The following is a 13,224-nucleotide window of genomic DNA, read 5'->3' on the forward strand; positions in this document are numbered from 1 at the left end:
TGATGCTCCTCTGATGCTCCTCTGATCCTCCTCTGCTGCTCCTCTGATGCTCGTCTGATGCTCCTCTGATGCTCCTCTGATGCTCCTCTGAGGCTCCTCTGATGCTCCTCTGATGCTCCTCTGATGCTCCTCTGATGCTCCTCTGATGCTCCTCTGATGCTCCTCTGATGCTCCTGTGATGCTCCTCTGATGCTCCTGTGATCCTCCTCTGATGCTCCTCTGATGCTCCTCTGATGCTCCTCTGATCCTCCTCTGATGCTCCTCTGATGCTCCTCTGATGCTCCTCTGATGCTCCTCTGATGCTCCTCTGATGCTCCTCTGAGGCACCTCTGATGCTCCTCTGATTCTCTTCTGATGCTCCTCTGATGCTCCTCTGATGCTCCTCTGATGCTCCTGTGATGCTCCTCTGATGCTCCTGTGATGCTCCTCTGCTGTTCCTCTGATGTTCCTCTGATGCTCCTCTGATGCTCCTCTGATGCTCCTCTGATGCTCCTCTGAGGCTCCTCTGATGCTCCTCTGATGCTCCTCTGAACCTCCTATGATGCTCCTCTGATACTCCTCTGATGCTCCTCTGATGCTCCTCTGATGCTCCTATGATGCTCCTCTGATGCTCCTCTGATGCTCCTCTGATGCTCCTCTGATGCTCCTCTGATGCTCCTCTGATGCTCCTCTGAATCTCCTCTGATCCTCCTCTGATGCTCCTCTGATGCTCCTCTGATGCTCCTCTGATGCTCCTCTGATGCTCCTGCTCCTGCTCCTGCTCCTGCTCCTGCTCCTGCTCCTGCTCCTGCTCCTGCTCCTGCTCCTGCTCCTGCTCCTGCTCCTGCTCCTGTTCCTGCTCCTGCTGCTGCTCCTGCTCCTGCACCTCTGATGCTCCTCTGATGCACCTCTGATGCTCCTCTGATGCTCCTCTGATACTCCTCTGATGCTCCTTAGATGCTCCTCTGATGCTCCTCTGATGCTCCTCTGATGCTCCTCTGATGCCTCTGTGATGCTCCTCTGATGCTCCTCTGATTCTACTCTGATGCTCCGCTGATGCTCCTCTGATGCTCCTCTGATGCTCCTCTGATGATCCTCTGATCCTCCTCTGATGCTCCACTGATGCTCCTCTTATGCTGCTGTGATGCTCCTGTAATGCTCCTCTGATTCTCCTCTGATGCTCCTCTGATGCTCCTCTGATGCTCCTCTGATGCTCCTCTGATGCTCCTCTGATGCTCCTCTGATGCTCCTCTGATGTTCCTCTGATGCTCCTCTGATACTCCTTTGATGCTCCTGCTCCTGCACCTGCTCCTGCTCCTGCTCCTGCTCCTGCTCCTGCTCCTGCTCCTGCTCCTGCTCCTGCTCCTGCTCCTGCTCCTGCTCCTGCTCCTGCTCCTGCTCCTGCTCCTGCTCCTGTTCCTGCTCCTGCTGCTGCTCCTGCTCCTGCACCTCTGATGCTCCTCTGATGCACCTCTGATGCTCCTCTGATGCTCCTCTGATACTCCTCTGATGCTCCTTAGATGCTCCTCTGATGCTCCTCTGATGCTCCTCTGATGCTCCTCTGATGCCTCTGTGATGCTCCTCTGATGCTCCTCTGATTCTCCTCTGATGCTCCGCTGATGCTCCTCTGATGCTCCTCTGATGCTCCTCTGATGATCCTCTGATCCTCCTCTGATGCTCCACTGATGCTCCTCTGATGCTCCTGTGATGCTCCTGTAATGCTCCTCTGATTCTCCTCTGATGCTCCTCTGATGCTCCTCTGATGCTCCTCTGATGCTCCTCTGATGCTCCTCTGATGCTCCTCTGATGCTCCTCTGATGCTCCTCTGATGCTCCTCTGATGCTCTTCTGATGCTCCTCTGATGCTCCTCTGATGCTCCTGTGATGCTCCTCTGATGCTCCTCTGATGCTCCTCTGATGCTGATCTGATTCTCCTCTGATGCTCCTCTGATGCTCCTCTGATGCTCCTCTGATGCTCCTCTGATGCTCCTGTGATGCTTCTCTGATGCTCCTGTGATCCTCCTCTGATGCTCCTCTGCTGCTCCTCTGATGCTCCTCTGAGGCTCCTCTGATGCACCTCTGATGCTCCTCTGATCCTCCTCTGATGCTCGTCTGATGCTCCTCTGATGCTCCTCTGATGCTCCTCTGATGCTCCCCTGATGCTCCTCTGATGCTCCTCTGAGGCTCCTCCGATGCTCCTCTGATGCTCCTCTGATCCTCCTCTGATGCTCCTCTGATGCTCCTCTGATGCTCCTCTGATGCTCCTCTGATGCTCCTCTGAAGCTCCTCTGATGCTCCTCTGAAGCTCCTCTGATGCTCCTCTGATGCTCCTCTGATGCTCCTCTGATGCTCCTCTGATGCTCCTCTGATCCTCCTCTGATGCTCCTCTGATGCTCCTCTGATGCTCCTCTGATGCTCCTCTGATGCTCCTCTGATGCTCTTCCTATGATCCTCTGATGCTCCTGCTCCTGCTCCTGCTCCTGCTCCTGCTCATGCTCCTGCTCCTGCTCCTGCTCCTGCTCCTGCTCATCTGATGCTCCTCTGATGCTCCTGCTCCTGCTCCTGCTCCTGCTCCTGCTCCTGCTCCTGCTCCTGCTCCTGCTCCTGCTCCTGCTCCTGCTCCTCTGATGCTCCTCTGATGCTCCTCTGATGCTCCACTGATGTTCCTCTGATGCTCCTCTGATGCTCCTCTGATGCTCCTCTGATGCTCCTCTGATGCTCCTCTGTTGCTCCTCTGATGCTCCCCTGATGCTCCTCTGATGCTCCTCTGATGCTCCACTGATGCTCTTCTGATGCTCCTCTGATGCTCCTCTGATGCTCCTCTGATGCTCCTCTGATGCTCCTCTGAGGCTCATCTGAGGCTCCTCTGAGGCTCCTCTGATGCTCCTCTGATGCTCCTCTGATGCTCCTCTGATGCTCCTATGATGCTCCTCTGATGCTCCTCTGATGCTCCTCTGAGGCTCCTCTGATGCTCCTCTGATGCTCCTCTGATGCTCCTCTGATGCTCCTCTGATGCTCCTCTGATGCTCCTCTGATGCTCCTCTGATGCTCCGCTGATGCTCCTCTGATGCTCCTCTGATGCTCCTCTGATGCTCCTCTGATACTCCTCTGATGCTCCTCTGATGCTCCTCTGAGGCTCCTCTGATGCTCCTCTGATGCTCCTCTGATGCTCCTCTGTTGCTCCTCTGATGCTCCTCTGATGCTCCTGTGATCCTCCTCTGATGCTCCTGTGCTGCTCCTCTGATGCTCCTCTGATGCTCCTCTGATGCTCCTCTGAGGCTCCTCTGATGCTCCTCTGATGCTCCTCTGATGCTCCTGCTCCTGCTCCTGCTCCTGCTCCTGCTCCTGCTCCTGCTCCTGCTCCTGCTCCTGCTCCTGCTCCTGCTCCTGCTCCTGCTCCTGCTCCTGTTCCTGCTCCTGCTCCTGCTCCTGCTCCTGCTCCTGTTCCTGCTCCTGCTCCTGCTCCTGCACCTCTGATGCTCCTCTGATGCACCTCTGATGCTCCTCTGATGCTCCTCTGATACTCCTCTGATGCTCCTCAGATGCTCCTCTGATGCTCCTCTGATGCTCCTCTGATGCTCCTCTGATGCTCCTCTGATGCTCCTCTGATGCTCCTCTGAGGCTCATCTGAGGCTCCTCTGAGGCTCCTCTGATGCTCCTCTGATGCTCCTCTGATGCTCCTCGGATGCTCCTATGATGCTCCTCTGATGCTCCTCTGATGCTCCTCTGATGCTCCTCTGATGCTCCTCTGATGCTCCTCTGATGCTCCTCTGATGCTCCTCTGATGCTCCTCTGATGCTCCTCTGATGCTCCTCTGATGCTCCTCTGATGCTCCTCTGATGCTCCTCTGAGGCTCCTCTGATGCTCCTCTGATGCTCCTCTGATGCTCCTCTGATGCTCCTCTGATGCTCCTCTGATGCTCCTGTGATCCTCCTCTGATGCTCCTGTGCTGCTCCTCTGATGCTCCTCTGATGCTCCTCTGATGCTCCTCTGAGGCTCCTCTGATGCTCCTCTGATGCTACTCTGATGCTCCTGCTCCTGCTCCTGCTCCTGCTCCTGCTCCTGCTCCTGCTCCTGCTCCTGCTCCTGCTCCTGCTCCTGCTCCTGCTCCTGCTCCTGCTCCTGCTCCTGCTCCTGCTCCTGCTCCTGCTCCTGCTCCTGCTCCTGCTCCTGTTCCTGCTCCTGCTCCTGCTCCTGCTCCTGCTCCTGCACCTCTGATGCTCCTCTGATGCACCTCTGATGCTCCTCTGATGCTCCTCTGATACTCCTCTGATGCTCCTCAGATGCTACTCTGATGCTCCTCTGATGCTCCTCTGATGCTCCTCTTATACTCCTCTGATGCACCTCAGATGCTCCTCTGATGCTCCTCTGATGCTCCTCTGATGCTCCTCTGATGCTCCTCTGATGCACCTCTGATGCTCCTCTGATGCTCCTCTGATACTCCTCTGATGCTCCTCAGATGCTCCTCTGATGCTCCTCTGATACTCCTCTGATGCTCCTCAGATGCTCCTCTGATGCTCCTCTGATGCTCCTCTGATGCTCCTCTGATGCTCCTCTGAAGCTCCTCTGATCCTCCTCTGATGCTCCTCTGATGCTCCTCTGATGCTCCTCTGATGCTCCTCTGATGCTCCTCTGATGCTCCTCTGATGCTCCTCTGATCCTCCTCTGATGCTCCTCTGATGCTCCTCTGATGCTCCTCTGATGCTCCTCTGATGCTCCTCTGATGCTCCTCTGATGCTCCTCTGATCCTCCTCTGATGCTCCACTGATGCTCCTCTGATGCTCCTCTGATGCTCCTCTGATGCTCCTCTGATGCTCCTGCTCCTGCTCCTGCTCCTGCTCCTGCTCCTGCTCCTGCTCCTCTGATGCTCCTCTGATGCTCCTCTGATGCTCCTCTGATGCTCCTCTGATGCTCCTCTGATGCTCCTCTGATGCTCCTCTGATCCTCCTCTGATGCTCCACTGATGCTCCTCTGATGCTCCACTGATGCTCGTCTGATGCTCCTCTGATGCTCCTCTGATGCTCCTCTGATGCTCCACTGATGCTCCTCTGACGCTCCTCCGATGCTCCTCTGATGCTCCTCTGATGCTCCTGCTCCTGCTCCTGCTCCTCTGATGCTCCTCTAATGACCTCTGATGCTCCTGCTCCTGCTCCTGCTCCTGCTCCTGCTCCTGCTCCTCTGATGCTCCTCTGATGCTCCTCTGATCCTCCTCTGATGCTCCTCTGATGCTCCTCTGATGCTCCTCTGATGCTCCTCTGAGGCTCCTCTGATGCTCCTCTGATGCTCCTCTGATGCTCCTCTGATGCTCCTCTGATGCTCCTGTGATGCTCCTCTGATGCTCCTCTGATGCTCCTGTGATGCTCCTCTGATGCTCCTCTGCTGCTCCTCTGATGCTGATCTGATTCTTTTCTGATACTCCTCTGATGCTCCTCTGATGCTCCTCTGATGCTCCTCTGATGCTCCTCTGATCCTCCTCTGATGCTCCTCTGATGCTCCTCTGATGCTCCTCTGATGCTCCTCTGAGGCTCCTCTGATGCTCCTCTGATGCTCCTCTGATGCTCCTCTGATGCTCCTCTGATGCTCCTCTGATACTCCTCTGATGCTCCTCTGATGCTCCTGTGATGCTCCTCTGATGCTCCTCTGCTGCTCCTCTGATGCTCATCTGATGCTCCTCTGATTCTCCTCTGATGCTCCTCTGATGCTCCTCTGATGCTCCTCTGATGCTCCTCTGATCCACCTCTGATGCTCCTCTGATGCTCCTCTGATGCTCCTCTGATGCTCCTGTGATGCTCCTCTGATGCTCCTCTGCTGCTCCTCTGATGCTCATCTGATGCTCCTCTGATTCTCCTCTGATGCTCCTCTAATGCTCCTCTGATGCTCCTCTTATGCTCCTCTGATCCTCCTCTGATGCTCCTCTGATGCTCCACTGATGCTCCTCTGATGCTCCTCTGATGCTACTCTGATGCTCCTCTGATGCTCCTCTGATGCTCCTGTGATGCTCCTCTGATGCTCCTCTGCTGCTCCTCTGATGCTCATCTGATGCTCCTCTGATTCTCCTCTGATGCTCCTCTGATGCTCCTCTGATGCTCCTCTGATGCTCCTCTGATCCACCTCTGATGCTCCTCTGATGCTCCTCTGATGCTCCTCTGATGCTCCTGTGATGCTCCTCTGATGCTCCTCTGCTGCTCCTCTGATGCTCATCTGATGCTCCTCTGATTCTCCTCTGATGCTCCTCTGATGCTCCTCTGATGCTCCTCTTATGCTCCTCTGATCCTCCTCTGATTCTCCTCTGATGCTCCACTGATGCTCCTCTGATGCTCCTCTGATGCTACTCTGATGCTCCTCTGATGCTCCTCTGATGCTCCTCTGATGCTCCTCTGTTGCTCCTCTGCTGCTCCTCTGATGCTCCTCTGATGCTCCTCTGATTCTCCTCTGATGCTCCGCTGATGCTCCTCTGATGCTCCTCTGATGCTCCTCTGATGATCCTCTGATCCTCCTCTGATGCTCCACTGATGCTCCTCTGATGCTCCTGTGATGCTCCTGTAATGCTCCTCTGATTCTCCTCTGATGCTCCTCTGATGCTCCTCTGATGCTCCTCTGATGCTCCTCTGATGCTCCTCTGATGCTCCTCTGATGCTCCTCTGATGTTCCTCTGATGCTCCTCTGATACTCCTTTGATGCTCCTGCTCCTGCACCTGCTCCTGCTCCTGCTCCTGCTCCTGATCCTGCTCCTGCTCCTGCTCCTGCTCCTGCTCCTGCTCCTGCTCCTGCTCATGCTCCTGCCCCTGCTCCTGCTCCTGCTCCTGCTCCTGCTCCTGCTCCTGCTCCTGCTCCTGCTCCTTCTCCTGCTTCTGCTCCTGTTCCTGCTCCTGCTGCTGCTCCTGCTCCTGCACCTCTGATGCTCCTCTGATGCACCTCTGATGCTCCTCTGATGCTCCTCTGATACTCCTCTGATGCTCCTTAGATGCTCCTCTGATGCTCCTCTGATGGTCCTCTGATGCTCCTCTGATGCCTCTGTGATGCTCCTCTGATGCTCCTCTGATTCTCCTCTGATGCTCCGCTGATGCTCCTCTGATGCTCCTCTGATGCTCCTCTGATGATCCTCTGATCCTCCTCTGATGCTCCACTGATGCTCCTCTGATGCTCCTGTGATGCTCCTGTAATGCTCCTCTGATTCTCCTCTGATGCTCCTCTGATGCTCCTCTGATGCTCCTCTGATGCTCCTCTGATGCTCCTCTGATGCTCCTCTGATGCTCCTCTGATGCTCCTCTGATGCTCCTCTGATGCTCCTCTGATGCTCCTGTGATGCTCTTCTGATGCTCCTCTGATGCTCCTCTGATGCTCCTGTGATGCTCCTCTGATGCTCCTCTGATGCTCCTCTGATGCTGATCTGATTCTCCTCTGATGCTCCTCTGATGCTCCTCTGATGCTCCTCTGATGCTCCTCTGATGCTCCTCTGATCCTCCTCTGATGCTCCTCTGATGCTCCTCTGATGCTCCTCTGATGCTCCTCTGATGCTCCTCTGATGCACTTCCTATGATCCTCTGATGCTCCTGCTCCTGCTCCTGCTCCTGCTCATGCTCCTGCTCCTGCTCCTGCTCCTGCTCCTGCTCATCTGATGCTCCTCTGATGCTCCTGCTCCTGCTCCTGCTCCTGCTCCTGCTCCTGCTCCTGCTCCTGCTCCTGCTCCTGCTCCTGCTCCTGCTCCTGCTCCTCTGATGCTCCTCTGATGCTCCTCTGATGCTCCACTGATGTTCCTCTGATGCTCCTCTGATGCTCCTCTGATGCTCCTCTGATGCTCCTCTGATGCTCCTCTGTTGCTCCCCTGATGCTCCTCTGATGCTCCTCTGATGCTCCACTGATGCTCTTCTGATGCTCCTCTGATGCTCCTCTGATGCTCCTCTGATGCTCCTCTGAGGCTCATCTGAGGATCCTCTGAGGCTCCTCTGATGCTCCTCTGATGCTCCTCTGATGCTCCTCTGATGCTCCTATGATGCTCCTCTGATGCTCCTCTGATGCTCCTCTGAGGCTCCTCTGATGCTCCTCTGATGCTCCTCTGATGCTCCTCTGATGCTCCTCTGATGCTCCTCTGATGCTCCTCTGATGCTCCTCTGATGCTCCTCTGATGCTCCTCTGATGCTCCTCTGATGCTCCTCTGATGCTCCTCTGATACTCCTCTGATGCTCCTCTGATGCTCCTCTGACGCTCCTCTGATGCTCCTCTGATGCTCCTCTGATGCTCCTCTGATGCTCCTCTGATGCTTCTCTGATGCTCCTGTGATCCTCCTCTGATGCTCCTGTGCTGCTCCTCTGATGCTCCTCTGATGCTCCTCTGATGCTCCTCTGAGGCTCCTCTGATGCTCCTCTGATGCTCCTCTGATGCTCCTGCTCCTGCTCCTGCTCCTGCTCCTGCTCCTGCTCCTGCTCCTGCTCCTGCTCCTGCTCCTGCTCCTGCTCCTGCTCCTGCTCCTGCTCCTGCTCCTGCTCCTGCTCCTGCTCCTGCTCCTGCTCCTGCTCCTGCTCCTGCTCCTGCTCCTGTTCCTGCTCCTGCTCCTGCTCCTGCACCTCTGATGCTCCTCTGATGCACCTCTGATGCTCCTCTGATGCTCCTCCTGATGCTCCTCAGATGCTCCTCTGATGCTCCTCTGATGCTCCTCTGATGCTCCTCTTATACTCCTCTGATGCTCCTCAGATGCTCCTCTGATGCTCCTCTGATGCTCCTCTGATGCTCCTCTGATGCTCCTCTGATGCACCTCTGATGATCCTCTGATGCACCTCTGATGCTCCCCTGATGCTCCTCTGATACTCCTCTGATGCTCCTCAGATGCTCCTCTGATGCTCCTCTGATACTCCTCTGATGCTCCTCAGATGCTCCTCTGATGCTCCTCTGATGCTTTTCTGATGCTCCTCGGATGCTTCTCTGATGCTCCTCTGATCCTCCTCTGATGCTCCTCTGATGCTCCTCTGATGCTCCTCTGATGCTCCTCTGATGCTCCTCTGATGCTCCTCTGATGCTCCTCTGATCCTCCTCTGATGCTCCTCTGATGCTCCTCTGATGCTCCTCTGATGCTCCTCTGATGCTCCTCTGATGCTCCTCTGATGCTCCTCTGATGCTCCTCTGATCCTCCTCTGATGCTCCACTGATGCTCCTCTGATGCTCCTCTGATGCTCCTCTGATGCTCCTCTGATGCTCCTGCTCCTGCTCCTGCTCCTGCTCCTGCTCCTGCTCCTGCTCCTGCTCCTGCTCCTCTGATGCTCCTCTGATGCTCCTCTGATGCTCCTCTGATGCTCCTCTGATGCTCCTCTGATGCTCCTCTGATGCTCCTCTGATCCTCCTCTGATGCTCCACTGATGCTCCTCTGATGCTCCACTGATGCTCCTCTGATGCTCCTCTGATGCTCCTCTGATGCTCCTCTGATGCTCCTCTGATGATCCTCTGACGCTCCTCTGATGCTCCTCTGATGCTCCTCTGATGCTCCTGCTCCTGCTCCTGCTCCTCTGATGCTCCTCTGATGACCTCTGATGCTCCTGCTCCTGCTCCTGCTCCTGCTCCTGCTCCTGCTCCTGCTCCTGCTCCTCTGATGCTCCTCTGATGCTCCTCTGATCCTCCTCTGATGCTCCTCTGATGCTCCTCTGATGCTCCTCTGAGGCTCCTCTGATGCTCCTCTGATGCTCCTCTGATGCTCCTCTGATGCTCCTCTGATGCTCCTCTGATGCTCCTCTGATGCTCCTCTGATGCTCCTCTGATGCTCCTGTGATGCTCCTCTGGTGCTCCTCTGCTGCTCCTCTGATGCTGATCTGATTCTCCTCTGATGCTCCTCTGATGCTCCTCTGATGCTCCTCTGATGCTCCTCTGATGCTCCTCTGATCCTCCTCTGATGCTCCTCTGATGCTCCTCTGATGCTCCTCTGATGCTCCTCTGAGGCTCCTCTGATGCTCCTCTGATGCTCCTCTGATGCTCCTCTGATGCTCCTCTGATGCTCCTCTGATACTCCTCTGATGCTCCTCTGATGCTCCTGTGATGCTCCTCTGATACTCCTCTGCTGCTCCTCTGATGCTCATCTGATGCTCCTCTGATTCTCCTCTGATGCTCCTCTGATGCTCCTCTGATGCTCCTCTGATGCTCCTCTGATCCACCTCTGATGCTCCTCTGATGCTCCTCTGATGCTCCTGTGATGCTCCTCTGATGCTCCTCTGCTGCTCCTCTGATGCTCATCTGATGCTCCTCTGATTCTCCTCTGATGCTCCTCTGATGCTCCTCTGATGCTCCTCTTATGCTCCTCTGATCCTCCTCTGATGCTCCTCTGATGCTCCTCTGATGCTCCTCTGATGCTCCTCTGATGCTACTCTGATGCTCCTCTGATGCTCCTCTGATGCTCCTCTGATGCTCCTCTGATGCTCCTCTGATGCTCCTCTGATGCTCCTCTGATGCTCCTCTGATCCTCCTCTGCTGCTCCTCTGATGCTCCTCTGATGCTCCTCTGATGCTCCTCTGATGCTCCTCTGAGGCTCCTCTGATGCTCCTCTGATGCTCCTCTGATCCTCCTCTGATGCTCCTCTGATGCTCCTCTGATGCTCCTCTGATGCTCCTGTGATGCTCCTCTGATGCTCCTGTGATCCTCCTCTGATGCTCCTCTGATGCTCCTCTGATGCTCCTCTGATCCTCCTCTGATGCTCCTCTGATGCTCCTCTGATGCTCCTCTGATGCTCCTCTGATGCTCCTCTGATGCTCCTCTGATGCTCCTCTGAGGCACCTCTGAGGCTCCTCTGATTCTCTTCTGATGCTCCTCTGATGCTCCTCTGATACTCCTCTGATGCTCCTGTGATGCTCCTCTGATGCTCCTGTGATGCTCCTCTGCTGTTCCTCTGATGTTCCTCTGATGCTCCTCTGATGCTCCTCTGATGCTCCTCTGATGCTCCTCTGAGGCTCCTCTGATGCTCCTCTGATGCTCCTCTGATCCTCCTCTGATGCTCCTCTGATACTCCTCTGATGCTCCTCTGATGCTCCTCTTATGCTCCTATGATGCTCCTCTGATGCTCCTCTGATGCTCCTCTGATGCTCCTCTGATGCTCCTCTGATGCTCCTCTGATGCTCCTCTGATGCTCCTCTGATGCTCCTCTGATGCTCCTCTGATGCTCCTCTGATGCTCCTCTGATGCTCCTGCTCCTGCTCCTGCTCCTGCTCCTGCTCCTGCTCCTGCTCCTGCTCCTGCTCCTGCTCCTGCTCCTGCTCCTGCTCCTGCTCCTGTTCCTGCTCCTGCTGCTGCTCCTGCTCCTGCACCTCTGATGCTCCTCTGATGCACCTCTGATGCTCCTCTGATGCTCCTCTGATACTCCTCTGATGCTCCTTAGATGCTCCTCTGATGCTCCTCTGATGCTCCTCTGATGCTCCTCTGATGCCTCTGTGATGCTCCTCTGATGCTCCTCTGATTCTCCTCTGATGCTCCGCTGATGCTCCTCTGATGCTCCTCTGATGCTCCTCTGATGATCCTCTGATCCTCCTCTGATGCTCCACTGATGCTCCTCTGATGCTCCTGTGATGCTCCTGTAATGCTCCTCTGATTCTCCTCTGATGCTCCTCTGATGCTCCTCTGATGCTCCTCTGATGCTCCTCTGATGCGCCTCTGATGCTCCTCTGATGTTCCTCTGATGCTCCTCTGATACTCCTTTGATGCTCCTGCTCCTGCTCCTGCTCCTGCTCCTGCTCCTGCTCCTGCTCCTGCTCCTGCTCCTGCTCCTGCTCCTGCTCCTGCTCCTGCTCATGCTCCTGCCCCTGCTCCTGCTCCTGCTCCTGCTCCTGCTCCTGCTCCTGCTCCTGCTCCTGCTCCTGCTCCTGCTCCTGCTCCTGTTCCTGCTCCTGCTGCTGCTCCTGCTCCTGCACCTCTGATGCTCCTCTGATGCACCTCTGATGCTCCTCTGATGCTCCTCTGATACTCCTCTGATGCTCCTTAGATGCTCCTCTGATGCTCCTCTGATGCTCCTCTGATGCTCCTCTGATGCCTCTGTGATGCTCCTCTGATGCTCCTCTGATTCTCCTCTGATGCTCCGCTGATGCTCCTCTGATGCTCCTCTGATGCTCCTCTGATGATCCTCTGATCCTCCTCTGATGCTCCACTGATGCTCCTCTGATGCTCCTGTGATGCTCCTGTAATGCTCCTCTGATTCTCCTCTGATGCTCCTCTGATGCTCCTCTGATGCTTTTCTGATGCTCCTCGGATGCTTCTCTGATGCTCCTCTGATCCTCCTCTGATGCTCCTCTGATGCTCCTCTGATGCTCCTCTGATGCTCCTCTGATGCTCCTCTGATGCTCCTCTGATGCTCCTCTGATCCTCCTCTGATGCTCCTCTGATGCTCCTCTGATGCTCCTCTGATGCTCCTCTGATGCTCCTCTGATGCTCCTCTGATGCTCCTCTGATCCTCCTCTGATGCTCCACTGATGCTCCTCTGATGCTCCTCTGATGCTCCTCTGATGCTCCTCTGATGCTCCTGCTCCTGCTCCTGCTCCTGCTCCTGCTCCTGCTCCTGCTCCTGCTCCTGCTCCTCTGATGCTCCTCTGATGCTCCTCTGATGCTCCTCTGATGCTCCTCTGATGCTCCTCTGATGCTCCTCTGATGCTCCTCTGATCCTCCTCTGATGCTCCACTGATGCTCCTCTGATGCTCCACTGATGCTCCTCTGATGCTCCTCTGATGCTCCTCTGATGCTCCTCTGATGCTCCTCTGATGATCCTCTGACGCTCCTCTGATGCTCCTCTGATGCTCCTGCTCCTGCTCCTGCTCCTCTGATGCTCCTCTGATGACCTCTGATGCTCCTGCTCCTGCTCCTGCTCCTGCTCCTGCTCCTGCTCCTCTGATGCTCCTCTGATGCTCCTCTGATCCTCCTCTGATGCTCCTCTGATGCTCCTCTGATTCTCCTCTGATGCTCCTCTGAGGCTCCTCTGATGCTCCTCTGATGATCCTCTGACGCTCCTCTGATGCTCCTCTGATGCTCCTCTGATGCTCCTGCTCCTGCTCCTGCTCCTCTGATGCTCCTCTGATGACCTCTGATGCTCCTGCTCCTGCTCCTGCTCCTGCTCCTGCTCCTGCTCCTCTGATGCTCCTCTGATGCTCCTCTGATGCTCCTCTGATGCTCCTCTGATGCTCCTGTGATGCTCCTCTGATGCTCCTCTGATGCTCCTCTGATGCTCCTGTGATGCTCCTCTGATGCTCCTCTGCTGCTCCTCTGATGCTGATCTGATTCTCCTCTGATG

Source organism: Narcine bancroftii, unplaced genomic scaffold (assembly GCF_036971445.1).
Source record: "Narcine bancroftii isolate sNarBan1 unplaced genomic scaffold, sNarBan1.hap1 Scaffold_151, whole genome shotgun sequence".
NCBI lineage: Eukaryota > Metazoa > Chordata > Chondrichthyes > Torpediniformes > Narcinidae > Narcine > Narcine bancroftii.